General features: G+C 37.0%; 1 protein-coding gene and 1 pseudogene across 1 annotated transcript in view; both read right to left on the bottom strand.

Annotated features, from left to right (window-relative positions):
• Positions 1–18,882, bottom strand: part of MAN1A1 (mannosidase, alpha, class 1A, member 1) — a 166,967-nt gene that overhangs the window by 79,164 nt on the left and 68,921 nt on the right. The gene's annotated exons all lie outside the window — the stretch shown is intronic.
• On the bottom strand, positions 8,548–9,122 carry LOC105512491 (annotated as a pseudogene).

The following is an 18,882-nucleotide window of genomic DNA, read 5'->3' as shown; positions in this document are numbered from 1 at the left end:
TAGCTATATCGTACACTGGTTCTGGTAATAATAAGGATACATCAGAACTTACTTAGCCAGCCTTCTATAAGTCAACATTTAGGTTTCCCTTGTTTTGATATTACAAACAGCTGTGGAATGACCATCCCTGTACATACTTATTTGTATATATAACTATTTCCTCAGGTTAAATGTTTGAAAGTGCAATTTCTGGTCAGCAGTCATTCATTCAATTCATTCACTCACTCACTAACTAGAGTTGTAGGGTCAAAGCAGCCATAGACAAAATGTGAACGAATACGCTTGGCTATACTTTGCTAACCCCTGAATTTTGTTAATTTACTTGAAAGCATCTTAATTTTTTTTTTCATTTAAGAGGCGTTAACATATTTTCATATATCCCATTTCATGACAACATTGCATCTGTTTTTTATAGATCAGTGTTAAATTCTTACAGTACTATAAACAACTCAATGAAACAATGCCCTGCCTTAATAATGATCATCATCAGAATATCAAAATGTCACATAACTCAGTATCTTTTTTATTAGAAGAGTTTTGAAAATATCAGACTGAAATAATTTGGCAGGTGTTTCCTCTTTAGAATACAAACAGAAATAATAACAAGAAACATAATTTATGTTGTCCATTGTAGCTACTCATGCACTATCAGAATTTTTTTTTACTGCTTTTTAAAGCTATTGCACACACACACATATTTCAACATAATTGAAACTTTCTAAATTACAAACTTTCAAAAAGGAACTGCTTGTATAATTGACCTTTTAAAAATGTCAATCCATTTATTCAACAAATATTTATTTAATGTCTATGTACTTATATATCAAGCTGCACAAGCACTTGGAATACAAAAGTAAACATGACAGCTGTGGTCAATGACTCATAATAACACTTGTTTTTGAAGTGCAACACCGGAAAAACGTGATACATAGGAAAGGATCAAGTAATAACTTCGATTCCTCCTCAAAAAGAAAATGAAGACGAATATTGTGAATACTGCACAAGGTAATCAGATAAATCCTCCCATCAATCTTACCACATACAACTGGCAAATTTAGAAAGAGAATAGCACAAAACTGCAAAGAAAGTTCATTGAAGTGTTTCTGAAGATCTTAAATTCAGTTTTAGATAAAACTGACTTTACCCAATATGATTTATATACATTATATGTATATGTTTTCTTCTGAGACTGGCCAACATCCTGAAGGTTATTGTTCAGACAGGAATCATCCTAAGTAGTGAAGTAACTGATCTATTAGATTTGTTCAAAAGGACTAGTTCTAAAAGAAAGAGTGCCATAGCAGCATGTGGGTTTAAAAAAGACCCAAAGCTCTAAGTGGAAAAAACACAGGTAGGCAAGGGTTAAAAGGGAAATAACAGAAGTGATGGTGGATGGCAAGGCAAGGATAAAAGGGAGTAACAGAAGTGATGGCAGATGAGTGGCAGCGCAGAGTCCCGTCCTGGGGCCAGGCACCAAACACCAGCTGTCTATAAAAACCACAGAATCGAGATGCAAAATACATGGAGTCAAGCTGTTTCAGCACTAAACAAGCAGCAACAGTGTATTAAAAACTTAATGTCAATGCTGAACATTTCATCTACTACAAAATGGAATAAAAGTGAGTTACTGTTACTCTGGCCCTAATTTTAGCCAGTCCAAATCAGTACCATTGAGGGCAAATGGCTGATAACCATGGGAAAAAGAAACTATCTTATTTTAGGGGGTAATAAAAGCAAACAATTCTGGTAAAGGCCAACACGCATCATGGGCTTTAAGGAAATAAGATTTCAAAAGACTTTTAAAAAAATTTCATTATATGGCTATTATTAAAAAGTAAAAAAAAAAAAACAGAAGCTGGTGAAGTTGTGGAGAAAAAGGAATATTTATTCATTGCTGGTGGGAATGTAAATTTAGTTCGGCCATTGTGGAAAGTAGTTTGGTGATTTCTCATGAATTTAAAACAGAATTACCATTCAACCCAGCAATCCCAGTATTGGGTATATACCCAAAGGAATATAAATTGTTCTACCATAAGGACACATGTATGTATCTGTTGTACACTGTTCATAATAGCAAAGATACAGAATCAACCTAAATGCTCATCAGCAGTAGACTAGATAAAGTAAAGGTGGTACACGTACACCACGGAATACTACACAGCTACAGAAAATGAGACCCAGTCTGTGAAGGTTAATACTGAGTGTCAACTTGATTGGATTGAGGGATACAAAGTATAAATGCTGGGTGTGTCTGTGAGGGTGTTGCCAAAAGAGATTAACATTTGAGTCAGTGGGCTGGGGAAGGCCGATTCTGAAGGCCTTACTCTGATGGGCACAATCTAATCAGCTTCCAGTGAATATAAAGTAGGCAGAAAAATGTGAAAAGGAGAGATGGGCCTAGCCTCCCAGCCTACATCTTTTTCCCATGCTGGATGTTTCCTGCCCTCAAACACCCGACTTTAAGTTCTTCAGTTTGGGGACTTGGACTGGTTCTCCTTGCTCCCCATCTTGCAGACAGCTTATTGTGGGACCCTGTGATTGTGTTAGTTTTATATATAAAAGAGGAGTTTATTAAGTATTAACTTAATACTTACAGTTTATTAAATATTAATACTTACAGTTTATTATTTAATACTTACAGTTTATTAAGTATTAATTTAATACTTATAGTTTATTAAGTATTAATTTAATACTTATAGGATATTAAGTATTAATTTAATACTTATAGGATATATGTAGATCCATAGATACAGATATATAGTTCTGTCCCCTCTAAGAGCACCCTGATTAATACAACATCCTTGCATCAACATGAATAAAGGTGGAGGCCATTATCCTAAGCAAACTAACACAGGAATAGAAAACCAAACACCGCATGTTCTCACTTATAAGTGGGAGCTAAACACTGAGTACATATGGACACAAAGAAAGGAACCACAGACACTGGGGCCTTCTTGAGAGTGGAGGGTGGGAGAACGAGGAGGACTGAAATGTTACCTATTGGGTACTATCCTTATTACCTGGGTGACAAAATAATCTGTATACCTAACTTTCGTGACACGCCATGGACCTATATACCAAACCTGCACATGTATCTCTGAACCTAAAGTTAAAAATAAAGGTAACTCAATTAAATATGCAGCCAGGGAGATTAAGCAAAATATAACACAGGAGAAAACGACAACAAACAAAACAATACCAGAAAAACTTCATTAAATATTAATGATAGAAATTGGTGTCATATATTCCTCAGGGATTTTAAGAGGGCTCTTCTATCTGCTTTATTTAACTGGAGTTTTCCCAAATATAAATGAAACCTCGAATAGTTTAACACTCCGTTTGATAAATACAACGTTTGTAAGATTTCAAGAAGAAGCTTTACTATGATCTCCTATAGAAGAAATGTTTCCTTCAGTTCTTGACCCAGTAAATGAGAACATGGTTTCCTAAAGAGTGGTGACAGCCAAATCATGAGGCCTATTTTTTGTTTTGAGCTAACTTTTTAAAAAAGAATTCTGTTCATCACAGAGAGAAAGGTTTCATGGTGATAGGTCAGTGGTTCCCAAAATGTGGTCCTCCAGAGACGCAGCATCAGCGTTATGGAGAAACTAAGAAATTCCAATGATCAGGCCCAACCCAGATCTACTGAATCAGAAGCTCTGAGAGCAGGGCTTATAAATTTGTATTTTAACAAGCTCTCTTTGGGATTTTGATGTACACTACATTTGAGAACCCCTGAACTAGGTTAACTCAGGTAATTTGACAGGAATGGGAAACAAATTGATTGGAAACAATACTTTAATCAAAATATTTGTATAATATAAGTACTGCATTGTTCCCGCAGCAAACAAAGCAAAAAAGGTTAATAATCTTTAGTCTGGCCAATAACACATGAGATATTACACCATGAGATCCTGAATGTGCAGTTTAACAATCAACTCTCTATTTGCTGTTATATTTAAGAGTAAATAGGACAGCCAATTCCTGAACAAATGGCATGCCATCACTGCATAATTTCGGTTTTTATGTGCTTGCGGTTGTTGTTTAGGAGCTTATTTTACTGTTAAGTCATGTCTCTAAGTCATTTAAGAGCATTAGAATGAAAAGATATGGTCAAATTTATGAGGCCAAAAATGAACCTCCTATGAGTACTTTACACCACACTGAGAATCTAATTATTGGTCTATAACACAGCATTTATTAGTATTTTCTCTTTTCATATAGACTATGTTGCAAATTGGCATACAACAGCATCCAGTTTTAAAGGGCCATTTATATGTAAAGTAGCTATTTTATCTATTTGTGGTAGTTCATAGGTAAAATACCCTGTTTTAGCACAGGACTGGTGATAGGAGGTTAAAAACATTTTTAAGAAATGAAACAGCTTTCAACAGTGAAAGCTATGCCAATACTGTAGATTTGGAATACCATAATTGGGAAACATCTGTAAAATGAGGCCTGTCTTATAGTCATAGTGTGAAGATTTATGTACAACTTTCCTGAGATGCATTTTGGACTTCTTTTAAGTGCCTTTTTAAAAAAAAAATTTTTATGACAAGGTCTCACTCTGTCACCCAGGCTAAAGCGCAGTGACACAATCATAGCTCACTGTAGCTTTGAAAGCCTAGGCTCCAGGGATCCTCCTACCTCAGCCACTCAGGTAGCTGGGACTACAGGCATGCACCAATACACCCAGCTAATTTTCATTTTATTTTTTTTAGAGACAGGGTCTTGTTTTGTTACCCAGGCTGGTTGCAAACTCCTGGGCCCAAGTGATCCTCCTGCCTTGGCCTCCAAAAGTGCTGGGATTATAGGCATGAACCACTGAGCCTGGCTTCATTAAAATTCTTAACAGGGAAATCAATAGGATGGAAATATAAACTAGAGATGTATGTAAATATTTCTTGATGTCTAAATACTTCAGGAAACTTGAACATTTTCAATAAATAAACATTTAAAAAAATTTCCTAAGGTCTTTCCAAACTCTTCACACAGCCTAAACTTCTTCTACCAATGATTAATTAGAATCTAGAAGGAAGGGGAAAATAAACATATTGGTTTTGTGCTGGCTGAGCCTTTACATTTGAAAAATCATAATAAGGTGAGAAACTAGAAGATTTCCCACTAACATCAAGAATAAGGCAGGGATGTCCCCTCTTACCCCTGCTTTTCAATTCTGTATTAGATGTCCTAGCTAACACAATAAGAAAAAATAAAAAAGGAAATAAAAGGTATACTGATTAGGAAAGAAGAAAAATAAAATTTTGTCTGCAGATGACATATTTTCTATGCAGAATATCTGAATCAACAAAAGAAATCTGAAACTAACAAGTGAGTATTGCAAGTGAGTATAAAAGGCTAATAGAGAAAATCAGTGCTTTCCTATGTATCAGCAATGGACAAGTGGAGTTTTAAATTAAGAACACAATACCACTTGGATTACATTGTGAGCAGCCCCCCTAAAAAATGAAATACTTAGGTATAAATTTAACAAAATATGTACAAGATCCACATGAAGAAAACTACAAAATTTTGATGAAAAAAATCAAAGAACAAATGGAGATACTCCATGTTTATAGACAGAAGATTGAACATCAAGATGTCAGTTGTTCTCAACTTAGTTAACAGATTACTGCAATCCCAGCCAAAATTCTAGCAAGTTATTTTGTAGGTACAAACTGATTCTGAAGTTTACGTAGAGAAGCAAGAGGTCCAAAATAGCCAGTTTCTGACAATGATTGACACTACCCAACTTCAAGACTTTCTATAGAGATACAGAAATCAAGACAATCTTGTCTTGATTTGTGGTACTGGTGAAAGAATAAATCAATAGGAACAGAATAGAGAGCCTAGAAATTGATCCACTTTTGTCAGTTGATCTTTGACAAAGGATCAAAGACAATTAAATGAAGAAAAGATAGTCTTTTTAACAAACGGTGCTAGAAAAACTAGATATCCATATACACATACAAAAAACCAAAATGAATGTAGACACAGAACTTACACCTTTCACAAAAGCTAACTCAAAATGGATCATAGACCTAAATGCAATACTATAAAACTCCTAGAAGATAACATAGGATAAAATCTAGATGATCCTGGGTTTGGAGATGACTTTTTAGATATGACACTAAAAGCACGATCCATGAAAGAAAAAACTGACAAGCTGAGCTTCATTAAAATGAAAAACTGCTCTGCAAAAGACACTGTCAAGAGAATGAGAAGACAAGCCAAGGCCTAGGAGAAAACATTTGCGAAACACATACCTAATAAAGAACTGTTTATGAAAATATACAAAGAATTCTTGAGACTCAATAATGAGAAAGCAAAGATTCCAATTTTAAAAATGGGACAAAGATCTCAATAGATACCTCACTAAAGAAGACAGACAGATGGTAAATAAATATATGGAAAGATGTTCCACAACACAAATCATCAGGTAAATGCAAACAACAATACCTACTGATTAGAATGGTCAAAATTCAGAACACTAACACCACCAAATGTTGGTGAGGGTGTGAAACAACAGGAACTCTCATTCATTGCAGGTGGAAATGCAAAATAGTACAGATAGTTTGGAAGACAGTTTGGCAGTTACAAAATTAAACATACTCTTACCATATGATACAGCAATAGCACTCCTTAGTATTTAAACAAAGGAACTGAAAACTTATGACCATACAAAAAACTGGACAGATATTTACAGCAGCACTTTCAGACATGTATTATAGAATATTTACATATACATATTTGAATTATGCTTGTTTTATATTGAAATATAATCTGAAATTTACATATATGAAGATAACTCAGTACATTAAGTATTATTTTACAGAGAGAGATCCAAAATACATCTCAAGATCCAAGGCAGATTTCACTAAGCTTGATTTTCTAAATAACCTTTTAAAAATTATGTAGTTATTTCAAAATATTTTTAATTAAAAAGACACACACAGATATGAACTCTCCAACACAAACATACAGCTGTATAGCCTAGTGTAACATTATAAGACACATGCCGTAGTAAGCAGCATCCAGATCAAGAAACAGGACTTTGCCAGCCACCCTAGAAACCCTACGTGGGCCTTGTCCCAATCATACTTCCTTCTCTCTCTCCCAAAGCAACCACATCCTGGCATTTACTATCTTATATGGTTTTAGCAACCAAATCTACACCATTCGACACTACAGTCAGTCATGATCATTTTAAAAAAGGATGACTTTGAAGTCTCTTATTTTAAACCATAGGCGTCTCAGTTTTTCTTTTCTTTTCCTTATAATTTATGTGGACAAATTTGGGTTATTTGAACTGTTGGAGACTTATTCTATGGGTTCCTGACTGCATATGTGTGGTGGAGTTTGGCACGTTCTTTTTTCTGTATTTATGACAAACTGGAAGCTGGATGTGGAGACTTGATGCCTTTGGCAAGACCATAGGTGATATGTTATCAGGAGGCATGTCTGTGGTTTGCTCTCCTTTTGAGAAGTGAGCAGCTGTTGGTGACCACGGCCCAGATCCATTAATTCATCAGGGGTTGTAAAAATGGGTGATTTTCTAGTTTTATCATTTCACTTTCATTTGTAAGCAGGTATAATTTTAAGAGAAACTTTGCTTATCTACTATTTAGTTACCGGTGATATACTTCATACAGGAGAGGCAAGATAAACGCCTGATTCCTTTATTTATCAGACTTCATTTTCTTTAAAAGTAATTTATTTGATTCTGACTACAAAATACAGGGAAGGAGCAAGGGCGACTCTGTAACGCCCTGGTCACACATCTTCCCAGTGTATGCTTCTATACATACTCTTTGTAAAAACAGCAAGCTCGTCCAGTCCCCAAGTGTTTTTTTTCCCCACATTCTCACAGCTGTAGAGTATATAAGGTGGGAAGTTAAAAACAGATGGCCCATTCAGAAGGTAGAGTTCCCTGCATTCATGTTCCAGCTCCCTTTTGCTAATCTTGAAACCAAGGTAACTGGCTCTTCTTACTATTGTTTTACCTTTTTTTTTTTTTTTTGAGACAGGGTCTCACTCTGTCACCCAGGTTGAAGTGTAGTGGTGCAATCTTGGCTCACTGCAGCCTCAACCTCCTGGGCTTAGGTGACCCTCCCACCTCAGCCTCCCAAGTAGCTGGGACTACAGGCATGTGCCACCATGCCTAGCTAATTTCTGCATTTTTGTTACAAATGGGGTTTCATAATGTTGCCCAGGATGCTCTCGAATTCCTGGACTCAAGCGATCTCTTGGCTTCTCAAAGTGCTCGGATTACAGGTGTGAGCCAATGCGCCTGGCCCTCATTTTTCTAAAACAACTCTCTCATGAACGAGTAGGCCATAGACAAATTATGCCTGAACAATTTTTAGAGTCATTTAAAGTAACCATATAGATGGGCTATTGACTAATGCCCTTTCCCGCCACAGCTTCCTAAGTCCCAGGCTGTCTGTGGCACCTGGATTGCCACCCTTGGGTCCTCTACACCCTACAGCAGCAACGGTGGAAGGCCAGGCCAGGCCAATCATAGGGAATAAACAGTCTTTACTGGGCTCAAACCAGGAGTCCATAGGTCTTGAGGACCTCTGTGTAATTGTTTTCTCCTCCACATTCTTTTCGGCCTGTTTACATAGTGTCATAAGCTGTTTTTCCTTCCAATAGTGGATATTGGCCTTCTCCTTCCTCTTCTCCTGGGTGGCTGTCACTTCCAGCCAACCTCGTGAACCAGGCACCCCAGGTAGGCAAACTTTCTCACAGGCTTCAGACACACAACATTGGGAGCAGCAGAAAGCATCATCCACTTTTTCTTGTCATAGGGCAGTGGGATCCCATTAAACACCTTGGGGTGGTCAGGGACGGCCTGGTCTCACTTGGTCTTGCGGGGCACCATGTCTCAAGCAGTCTGCCAAAAGATGCAGGTGGGGGGCCTCAGAAAGGTTGGTGTTCATTTGCTTGTGAAGGAAGGCCAGGTACTCCAACTTGTTTCTGTGGAGAATGCCAAAAATGTTGATGCCTTTGCAGTGCACGACCACCACCTTCTGGCCCAGCAGTACTTGCCTATCTATGACGGCGGTCAGGCAGCCCAGAAGGTGGCCTCGGCCAGTGAGCATCAGGACCTGCCCCTCCATCTTTGGCAGCTGCCTGGGAAAATACCAGCTTTCAAGATAACTGCTTTCCTGTCATTCTTTGAAGGTGACCAATTATTTTTGCTTTTCATTATGATGAACTTATCCATTTGATTTTTATTTTTAATTAGAGATAGGGTCTCGCTATGCTGTCCAGAATGGTTTTGAACTCATGGGTTCAGGCTATCCTCCTGCCTCAGCCTCTCAAGTAGCTGTGATTATATGCATGCTTCACTGCCCCTGGCTTGAACTTATCAATTTAAACATACTTAGTGGATTTTAATCTGTTAGCTCTTATTTTTACTGAAACTCAAAATTCTCATTTTTGGCCAGTGGAAGCCTCTTCAAGTTGCTCCCGAGTCCTTTGACCTTACTGTAGTAGTCTTTGTTAGCTTCTTTGTTACCTGGTTTGATATTTCAGACTAATCTTGTACATTTCCAATTTCAGTCTTTTCTCCAAGAAGCCCTGGTTAGTGGAAAATATTAATTCAAGCCTGCACTCTATGTGTTAGAGATGCTCGTAGCTACTGGTTTCATTACTGTTTCTAGGCCTTTTCAGGGGACACACACATATATGCATATTTATATATATTTAAAATACAATATATCATATGCTCATATTAATATTTTCAAACAAAACTCAGAACTGTAGTGTTTTTCTTTTTAACACCTTTATCATACAATTCACCCATTTAAAGTATACACTTTAGTGGCTTTAGTATACTCACACTGAGTTGATTCACAATTTTAGAACATTATCATCTCAAAAAAGAAGTGCTGTGCCCATTAGCAGTCACTCCCCATTTCCCTCCAACCCCCTGTCCTAGGCAACCCCTAATCTACTTTCTGTCTCTATGAATATGCCTGTTTTGGACATCAAACAGTATGTGTTTGGTTGTCTGAAGCTTGTTCACAGGTAGATTCATCAATTCATCAGGAAAGGCTCCTGGAAACAATATTCCCAAGTTCTTGCAAGCTGATAATAGCCTGCCTGTGTCATTTATACCTGAAAGTCAGTTTTTCTGGGTATAAAAATCTTTGTTTCTCATTCTCACCATGGCTGCCAGAATTTCCCTTGAGCTGGTCATTAAAATGAGATCTATTTATAATATAATAGAACGCAATCTGCAAATGTGGGGTAAGAAATGAGTTAAAACTGTGGTCATCCTGTAAGAATTAGTACATATTCCCAACTATTTCTGTGAATACTGCAGTTTATTGTTTTCCTTGAACGACTTCTCTACTTTTTAGCATCTTCCTTCTGCTATCCACCAACTACTTTCTCTTCCATAGAACACAGTATTTTTCCAGGGGAAAAAGATGCCCAACTTTTCTACTTCTTTTTCATTTCCATGTATACGTATCTGGACTACCTAAGCATTGTATGGGAAGAAACACAACTCTACATTTCACTGGAAGGAGTCACTGGGTTTAGATAAAAAAAAAATGGGTTAAGAAGTTTTCACTTATGGGAAGGAAATTTATCCCACTATACCCCTCCCCTAATTTCTAATATTCTGTGAACTTGAATGTTAGTGTATCATAGTTCTAGAAAAAAACTGGATTTGAAGGAATGCTTAAAAGACATTTATTTCATATTCCATTACTTAAATCAATTAAAAAAAAAACAACACTGTGATAAGGGTTTGCTCTAGGTAATACCTAATAACCAAATAGAGCCTGAGAAACCAGGATTCTAGATTGTAAAGGTAATATTCTTTCCACCCTATAAGAGCCACTTCTAAAGTTCATTAGCTGGATGTCTCCAACACAATGACTATTTCAAGTAGCCCTGTCTTTATTTTTATTTATTTATTTATTTATTTTGAGGCAGAGTCTCACTCTGTTGCCCAGACTGGAGTGCAGTGGCATGATCTCGGCTCACCGCAACCTCTGCCTCCTGGGTTCAAGCAATTCTCCTGCCTCAGCCTCTTGAGTAGCTGGGGTTAGAGGCGTGCACCATCACGCCCAGCTAATTTTTTGTATTTTTAGTAGAGATGGGGTCTCATCATGTTTGCCAGGCTGGTCTCAAACTCCTGACCTCGGGTGATCTGCCTGCCTCGGCCTCCCAAAGTGCTGGGATTACAGGTGTGAGCCACCCTGCCCGGCCAACCCCATTTACCAATGATTTACCTATACGCTCAAAATTTGGTGATTTCCCTCAGAAAGAAAGAGAACCAGTAAGGGCCTCAGATCACTACATAAAAGTCTACTCCAATTACATGTTCTCAGACAAGCAGCTCGTATCCTATTACTGGAAGGAGAGGCACAGTCTTAGGGTGACAAGGAAGTAAAGAGAAAGAATACATTATTAGCTTTTTGTCACATCTACAGATCCCATGAAACAGTTTTTAAAAATTAAGTATCTCAAATTTACACACACCTTTAACATCTGTATAGTCTTAACCAAACTATCAATTCCTATCATTAACAGTCTTAGATTTGCTTTGGAAAATTAAAAATGAGGTAAAACATTACAAAATTTTAAACATAGACTTTCTAATTATCTTGGGTTTCCACGGTAAAGCGAGTCTAGATTTTGATTTGTGAAGCCTCACGAGTTTCTGGTAGACTGTGTCCTTCCCTTTTAATAGTCACCTCTTTTATCTCTCAGACCAGGTTTTCTTTTTTCTCCGCTCATTACTGAACAGCTTTTCTCTTACTCCTTTCTTCCTCAAGCAAGCATTCATTATTTTTTAAGTTTCTTAAGGGCCATTTACTGCTTGTAACATCAGGAAAGAGGCTCTTTGCTATGCCTTTCCTAACACCTTTCAATTAGATGCTATAGGAAAAGACAAAGTCACTGACTGTGCCAGGTATCTCAGTAGCCCAACATTTCCATGTATGTTAGTAATACACTTTATTATATTCTTATCTATAGCAATAATATATTAATACAGTGTATATACTTATCACAAATAATGCAACTTTTGACTTCTAAATGGTTAAGGAAAATGCAAAGAGATTAGAAATGCTCATTTTTTTTTTAAGAATACGAAAGACATACTATTGTGTACCACACTTTCAACTGATTTATCAATGTGTGTGTGTTTTCAATGAGAAATCTTGTTACTATCAGCAGTCTTTGTCTTTTTGAACTGCTTTTGATAATATAAGGACGAAGTAGTTGGATCTGAGACTGTACAAGGATTTATGACCAATCTTTAAGCTTTATGTCACCTCCATTTCCATGTGAATGGAGGATAATATTAACAGCTAATAGATGTTGTTGTAAATAATCTTCTAAGATGGAAATCTATAAATTGACTATCAAGAAGGAAATCCAGTTACCATTAAGTCAAGTCATTTTCTTTATAAAACAGATGTCAGAAAGGGAAAAAGATGACTTTTAAGACTTTATAAGCTGAATTCTAGTATGAAAAGTTAAAAAAATTTAAATCTTAAGAGGTTAGAAAAACTGAATCCTGAGTAAGAATGGGGAAGAAATTTAGTTAATGATTTTTTTTTCCAAATCTGTTGTGATTTTCCCTTAGTATTTTTCTGATCATAAGGATACCACAAGTTCACTATGGAAATTCAGATGAGTACAGAAAAACAGGCAGGGGGAAGGATCACGTACCAACCAGAAGCAAATATTTAGGAATATTAGCTTTATAGGTTTATATTTAGAAATAGCTCTATATGCATTTTTCTCTATATTTTCCATAGCTGAAATCATGTTATACATGAAAGTACCCTGCATAATTTATCATATCCATACCTGCCCATGCCCTTAAATAAACAAGCATACATTTTAATGACTGCATATCATTCTGTTATGTGAGCATTCCATGATGTGCTGCGCTCCGTTACTGCTGAATATTTGAGATGTTTCTTCTTATTTACTAAATATATAAAATATTTCCAAGACCTGCTTTTGGCATAATGTAATTACATTTTTGGATTATTTCCTTTGGATAGATTCCTCAATGCAGGATAAGAGCAACTGGAACTAAAAGGATCTACTCGTAGACATGGCACTTTTTTTTTTTTTTCCAGAACACTTTTTTTTTTTTTTTTTTTTGAGGTGGAGTCTCGCTCTGTCTCCCAGGCTGGAGTGCAGTGGTGCAATCTCAGCTCACTGCAAGCTCCTCCTCCTGGGTTTACGCTATTCTCCTGCCCCAGCCTCCCGAGTAGCTGGGACTACAGGCGCCCGCCACCTCGCCCGGCTAGTTTTTTGTATTTTTTAGTAGAGACGGGGTTTCACCGTGTTAGCCAGGATAGTCTTGATCTTCTGACCTCATGATCCGCCCGTCTCGGCCTCCCAAAGTGCTGGGATTACAGGCTTGAGCCACCGCGCCTGGCCTCCAGAACACTTTTATCATATTGCATTCCCAACAGCAATGTCTGAAAGTAAATTTTTGCCCCACTCTTACCAAACTAGGTATTAACATGGTTTTCTGTCTTTGTTAATTTGATAGGAAAAAAAGGGTGGGGGGAGAGGAGTCTAAGTGTTGGTATTTTATTTTGAGTATTTATAAAGTGGGTAAATGCTGATTCAGCATTTATCTGGACATAGGGGAAAGCAATGAATGGATAAGGAAAAGTAGTGGGAATTGCAATACCAAGCAGTGGGGTTGCGTGGGATTGAGAACATCTGTTAATGTGGAAAACTGTTCATTTATGAGTAATAATTAAACTCCATTATTTGAGGGGACCTCCTGAGATTTCACTATGGGTTGGACCCCTATGAAAAACTCCTGACAGATGCCAGGTCACTGGATCTAATCTTAGTTTAACCTTAGAAGCACTGTTTTGAGTGTTCTCATTTGCGAACAATTAACATAATTAAGGGGAAACATACTATACAATGTTCACTGCAAATCTTTAACTACAATGAGTAGATATTTTAATCATATTTTTCCAGTTACTTTTATGATATATGACAATAAATCTGAGCGAACCTGTCTCACGTTTTCTAAGTGAATAAAATATAAAGAGCACTGAAGTCCAAATTTTTATTCATAGTCTGGAGAAATTCATTAAAGTGCTGTCAACATATGGTAGATTTATGAGCTATTCCTAAGTGCTTTTTGGAGTTCTCTAATTACATAAAAGCATACCAATTGTATTGGTAAGCCTTCACAATTTATGTCTGTTGATAAAGCCAAAATATTTTAGTTTCATTTGAAATGAAAAGGTATTACCTTTTCCCTTCATATTTTGTATCAGATATGATTTGAAAATTGAAAATACTTTTTTTCTAAGTCGTGAACATCTACCTCATTCAGTGTCTCAACTACTACCATCTTCAATATGCCTGAGAAAAGGCTGAAAGTATACCTTAACTGTCACGATGTCACACAAAAATATACTCATTTTACCAACATTTTGAAGTGTATCTGACACTAGTTCAGAATAAAAAGAGGGATTAAAGCTGAAATCACATGGCTGTCTTTATATATATATTGAAGGTTTTTGTTACATGTACTTACTGGACAATGAAAACCATTTTACTCTACTGAAGAGAGTGAGAGATTGAGGAATAAAAACATGGAGAAAGAAAATAATTTTTTCAATTTAATGAACTATATGAAAAATTCAAGGAGAGCTTTGTGTTTTGAGAAAGACTTAAGTGCAATGAATAATTTCAAATGCAACTTGTGCAAAAATCTGTTATTAACTCATAAGCATTATGAGTGTGATGATGGCTTAGTTTTCATAAGTTAATTATTCTTTGTTGCTCAAGAAGTGGAAGATTTCATGGGTTAGAAGGTTGCTGCTAGTTCCTTTTTTTTTCTTTTTGAGACAGAGTCTCACTCTGTTGCCCAGGCTGGAGTGCAGTGGCATGATCCTGGCTCACTGCAACCTCCGCCTCCCGGGTTCAAGCAATTCTCCTGCCTCAGCCTCCCGAGTAGCTGGAATTGTGGGCATGCACCACCATACCTGGCTAACTTTTTTATTTTTAGTAGAGATGGAGTTTCACCACGTTGGCCAGGCTGGTCTCGAACTCTTGACCTCAGGTGATTTGCTCGCCTCGGCCTCCCCAAGTGCTGGGATTACAGGCGTGAGCCACCGTGCCCTGAAACTGCCAGTTCATTTTTATGAGATTTAAGTATTTAACTGATGAGCAAGTAAACAGAAGAGGAAGAAAAGTTGTGGTACCAACCCTGGCAACACTGGTTTTGGGAATAATATGTGGACAGGTTCATGTGTTTTGCTACAGACAGCAGAGTCTAATCCCATTTCTGTCATCTCCTATATGGCTAAGGATTAGCTTCTCAGAGCTTCAGTGTATCTACAATATGGAGATTATGTAATTACCCCAGTACTGATATTGTACTTGGCACACAATAAACCATAAAAAAACAGTTTTATCACCACTGCTGCCTTCCTTCTCCTCTTCCTCATTCCAAAAGAAAGAAAGAAATGAGCCATCAATACAGAACTCTTAAGTTCCTCTGTTTAGAATGTTATTTTCTCCAAATCTTCCATGGTTGACCCTTCTATGTCATTCAGACTGTGGCTCCGATTTGGCCTAAAGTAGTCCTCATCATCTCCCTTTCCCACCCTCTGTCACTTTATCCCATGGTTATATTTTCTTCAGAGCTCTTATTGCCATCTAAAATTATCCTGTGAACTTGTTGAACATTTTACCCCCTTACCATGTAAATTTCATGAAAGCAGAAACTTTGTCTAATTTGTTGACTGCTGAATCCTCCAGAGACTAGAACACGGCATGGAACATAATAGATCCTTAACACATTTGCTGAATAGAGGAGTGAATCATAAGGGACTAGACATGTTAAAAATTGGAAGCCTGACCAGATGATAGAGAGAAGTCTACTATAACTAGTTATTCAGGGCTTAATTCTAAGTTAGTATTATTCTAAGTCTAGTTATAAAGCATTCGATGGCAGAAACTCATAAATGCTGGAGTTGTTATTTGACTTAACAATTAAGCCTAAACTGTATTACACAGTGTTCTTTCTGCCTGACTACAGTAAGTACATGAGAGAAAATGAAAGAAGTCACTATTTAATAATCATAATACCAAGTTAGATCTAAGAACTGAAACACATAGGTTAGCAGTAATTTATAAATTAGAGCAACTGTGGGTATTGTTTTGTCAACTAAAAACAACAAAATATGATTACACAAGTAAATGCATCAACCTACTAAATGGTATTTATAAAACTAAGATGAAAATTTCTTCTGCCTATCTTTTCTAACTCCAGCCTTCTACCTAATGGCAAGAATGAAAAACAAAAGTGTTTAGAATAAAGAGCCATGAAAAAAATTCTTCTGTTCTTTGCCTATCCTATTAAAGCTCCTGAATTTCCTTGTTTTTGAAGGACCCTAGAATCTCTATCTGTACTACTTCAGAGGAATCGGATACTTCAAATTATTATAAAATAAAGATCAATTGTTAAGTTAAAAACAAACATTGCCCTCAAGGCTTATGTTTAGTTTAATATCAATTTAAATGAAATTTCAGCTAAATTATAAGACTGGAGCTGTTTGCTTTCAAATGCAAACGAATCGTGGCATACTCAGATATATAACCTCTCTTGGGAAAACATTTCATCATGTAGCAGAAGTGGACTCAGTTACTAAAATGGTTAACCCTATGATCTGTCAATGAACTATTTTCTAAAATGTTTTAAAGAAAAAAACTTAAAAAAGTACATAAACCATAAATCTACATCATAAAGTGATAACACAAGAAAGTTTGACAAATGAAATCTTTAGAGGACATCCTTTAGAAGGCACCTCATTCCCAGACCATAAAAATTTTTAACAAAAACAAATTTTTATGAATCAAATGATAGTTTCATACATTAAGGTAAGACTTAATTTACACAAGAAATCCAGGCCAGGGGCAGTGGCTCACGCCTATAGTCCTAGCACTTTGGGAGGCAGAGGCAGGAGGGTCACTTTAGGCCAGGAGTTCAAGACCAGTCTGGACAAAATGGTGACGGCTTAAGTAATTAGCCAGGCATGGTGGTGTGCATATGTAGTCCCAGCTATTCAGAGAGCTGAGGCAGAAGGATTCCTTGAGCCCAGGAGTTCAAGGATGCAGTGAGCTATGATCATGCCACTGTGCTCCAGCCTGAGTGACAGAGAGACCCTCATTTCAGAAAGAAAAAAAAAAAAAAACCCAGTGACAAAAATCCAAAACAAATTCACAGCACCACAATCAAATTGTCTACATTTATCTATGCAGGTAAAATTCCAGGAGTTATTGTTTAGAAGAAACAGCTCTGTACAGGTATAGTTGCATTAAAATCCAGCTAATTAGCTGATATGCATTTTGTTTACATTTCTACTGCCAACTCTAATCATCTGACTTACTTCTTAAGGCTCTAGAGTCATTCTAGAGTCATAATGTTTGTTCAACAGTCACATATTTAAACTTCATTCTGCATGAATATTTCCCTCTGCTTTTTGTTTAAGCAGCAAGCTTTGTTCAGTACATATTTTAGTATGGATTTATGAATTTTATAGAAAGCGTTTATATTTTAGCAGTATTAAAAATCAGTTCACTGGTGCTCAGATTTTTTAAAACAGCAATTTTTACATTTTTATTATTTTTAAAATTGAAATACATTGCATAGTCAGTGATGATTGATATCTGTCCCCTCCAAATCTCATCTTGAAATGTGCCCCCCTTCCCAGTGTTGGAGGTGGGGCCTAGTAGGTGGTGTTTGGGTCATGGGGGCAGATCCCTCATGAATGTCTTGGTGCCCTCCCCTTGGTGATGAGCGAGTTCTTGCTCTGCGAGTTCACATGACATCTGGTTGTTAAGAGAGTATGACACCTCCCTTCTCTCTCGGTCCCTTCTCCCACTGTGTCACATGCCTGCTCCCCCACTGCCTTCTGCCATGAGTGGAAAGCTGCCTGAGGCTTCACAAGAAGCCAAGCAGATGCTGGAGCCATGCTTATATAGACTGCAGAACCGTAAGTCAAATAAATCTCTCTTCTTTATAAATTACCCAGCCTCAGTATTCTTTTATAGCAATACAAAATGGATTAACACAGCCATGCAGATAGACTCTGGCAAAATCCTCCCCTCAACCACTCAATCTCATAATGTCATCTTAGATTATAACATCACTTAAAACTAATCCATTACAAAAAAATTATAATTCATACATCCCACCATATAGCCTTAACTTTAAAAGTTTCCAATAACCTGTTAAATTATGGCTACTACTCCTATTCTACTTCAGCTAAACCTCAAGCAATTCAACCAGTCCATTTTCTCTCTAACCACTATTTACCTGCCTTTTTCCTACTGCCTTATATTCATCTTGGACTGCATGGTCTATAAATTCAATAAATTTTGCCAATACTTGAAAATCCATGCCTTTCTCTCTGTGTTACCTGGCTACCAAACCTCAACTAAAACCAACTAACTGCCTTCTCCATGCTCGTACCTAAAGTGTCAATCACTGTTGGAAAAAGTATTATACACTTAGGAGGATTGAGGCTACCATCAATTCATGGCTACTAGCCTAGACACTGTCCAGGAGCTCTACCATGTTTCTGTAGTCAGCCCTTCAGAATGACAATTTTAAACTGTACACATTCACATCAAATATCTCTCCTCTCCCTGAGTCTCAGCAGAAATCCTTGTCTTGTACTTAACAGGGTCTACCATAGAATAATTATCTCATTTATTTGCCACCAAGTCTAACAAGTTACCGACTTGTATTCCTACCTTCTCCCCCACTTTCTTATATTGCAAAGGATGCCTCCCCAAAGGCCATCTGTTTTCGTGAATGCCACCTTCCCTAACTGCTTAAAGACCCTGAACTAA

This window comes from Colobus angolensis, unplaced genomic scaffold (genome assembly GCF_000951035.1).
Source record: "Colobus angolensis palliatus isolate OR3802 unplaced genomic scaffold, Cang.pa_1.0 Scaffold213, whole genome shotgun sequence".
Lineage (NCBI taxonomy): Eukaryota > Metazoa > Chordata > Mammalia > Primates > Cercopithecidae > Colobus > Colobus angolensis.
This window is presented reverse-complemented; position numbering and strand designations above follow the sequence as displayed.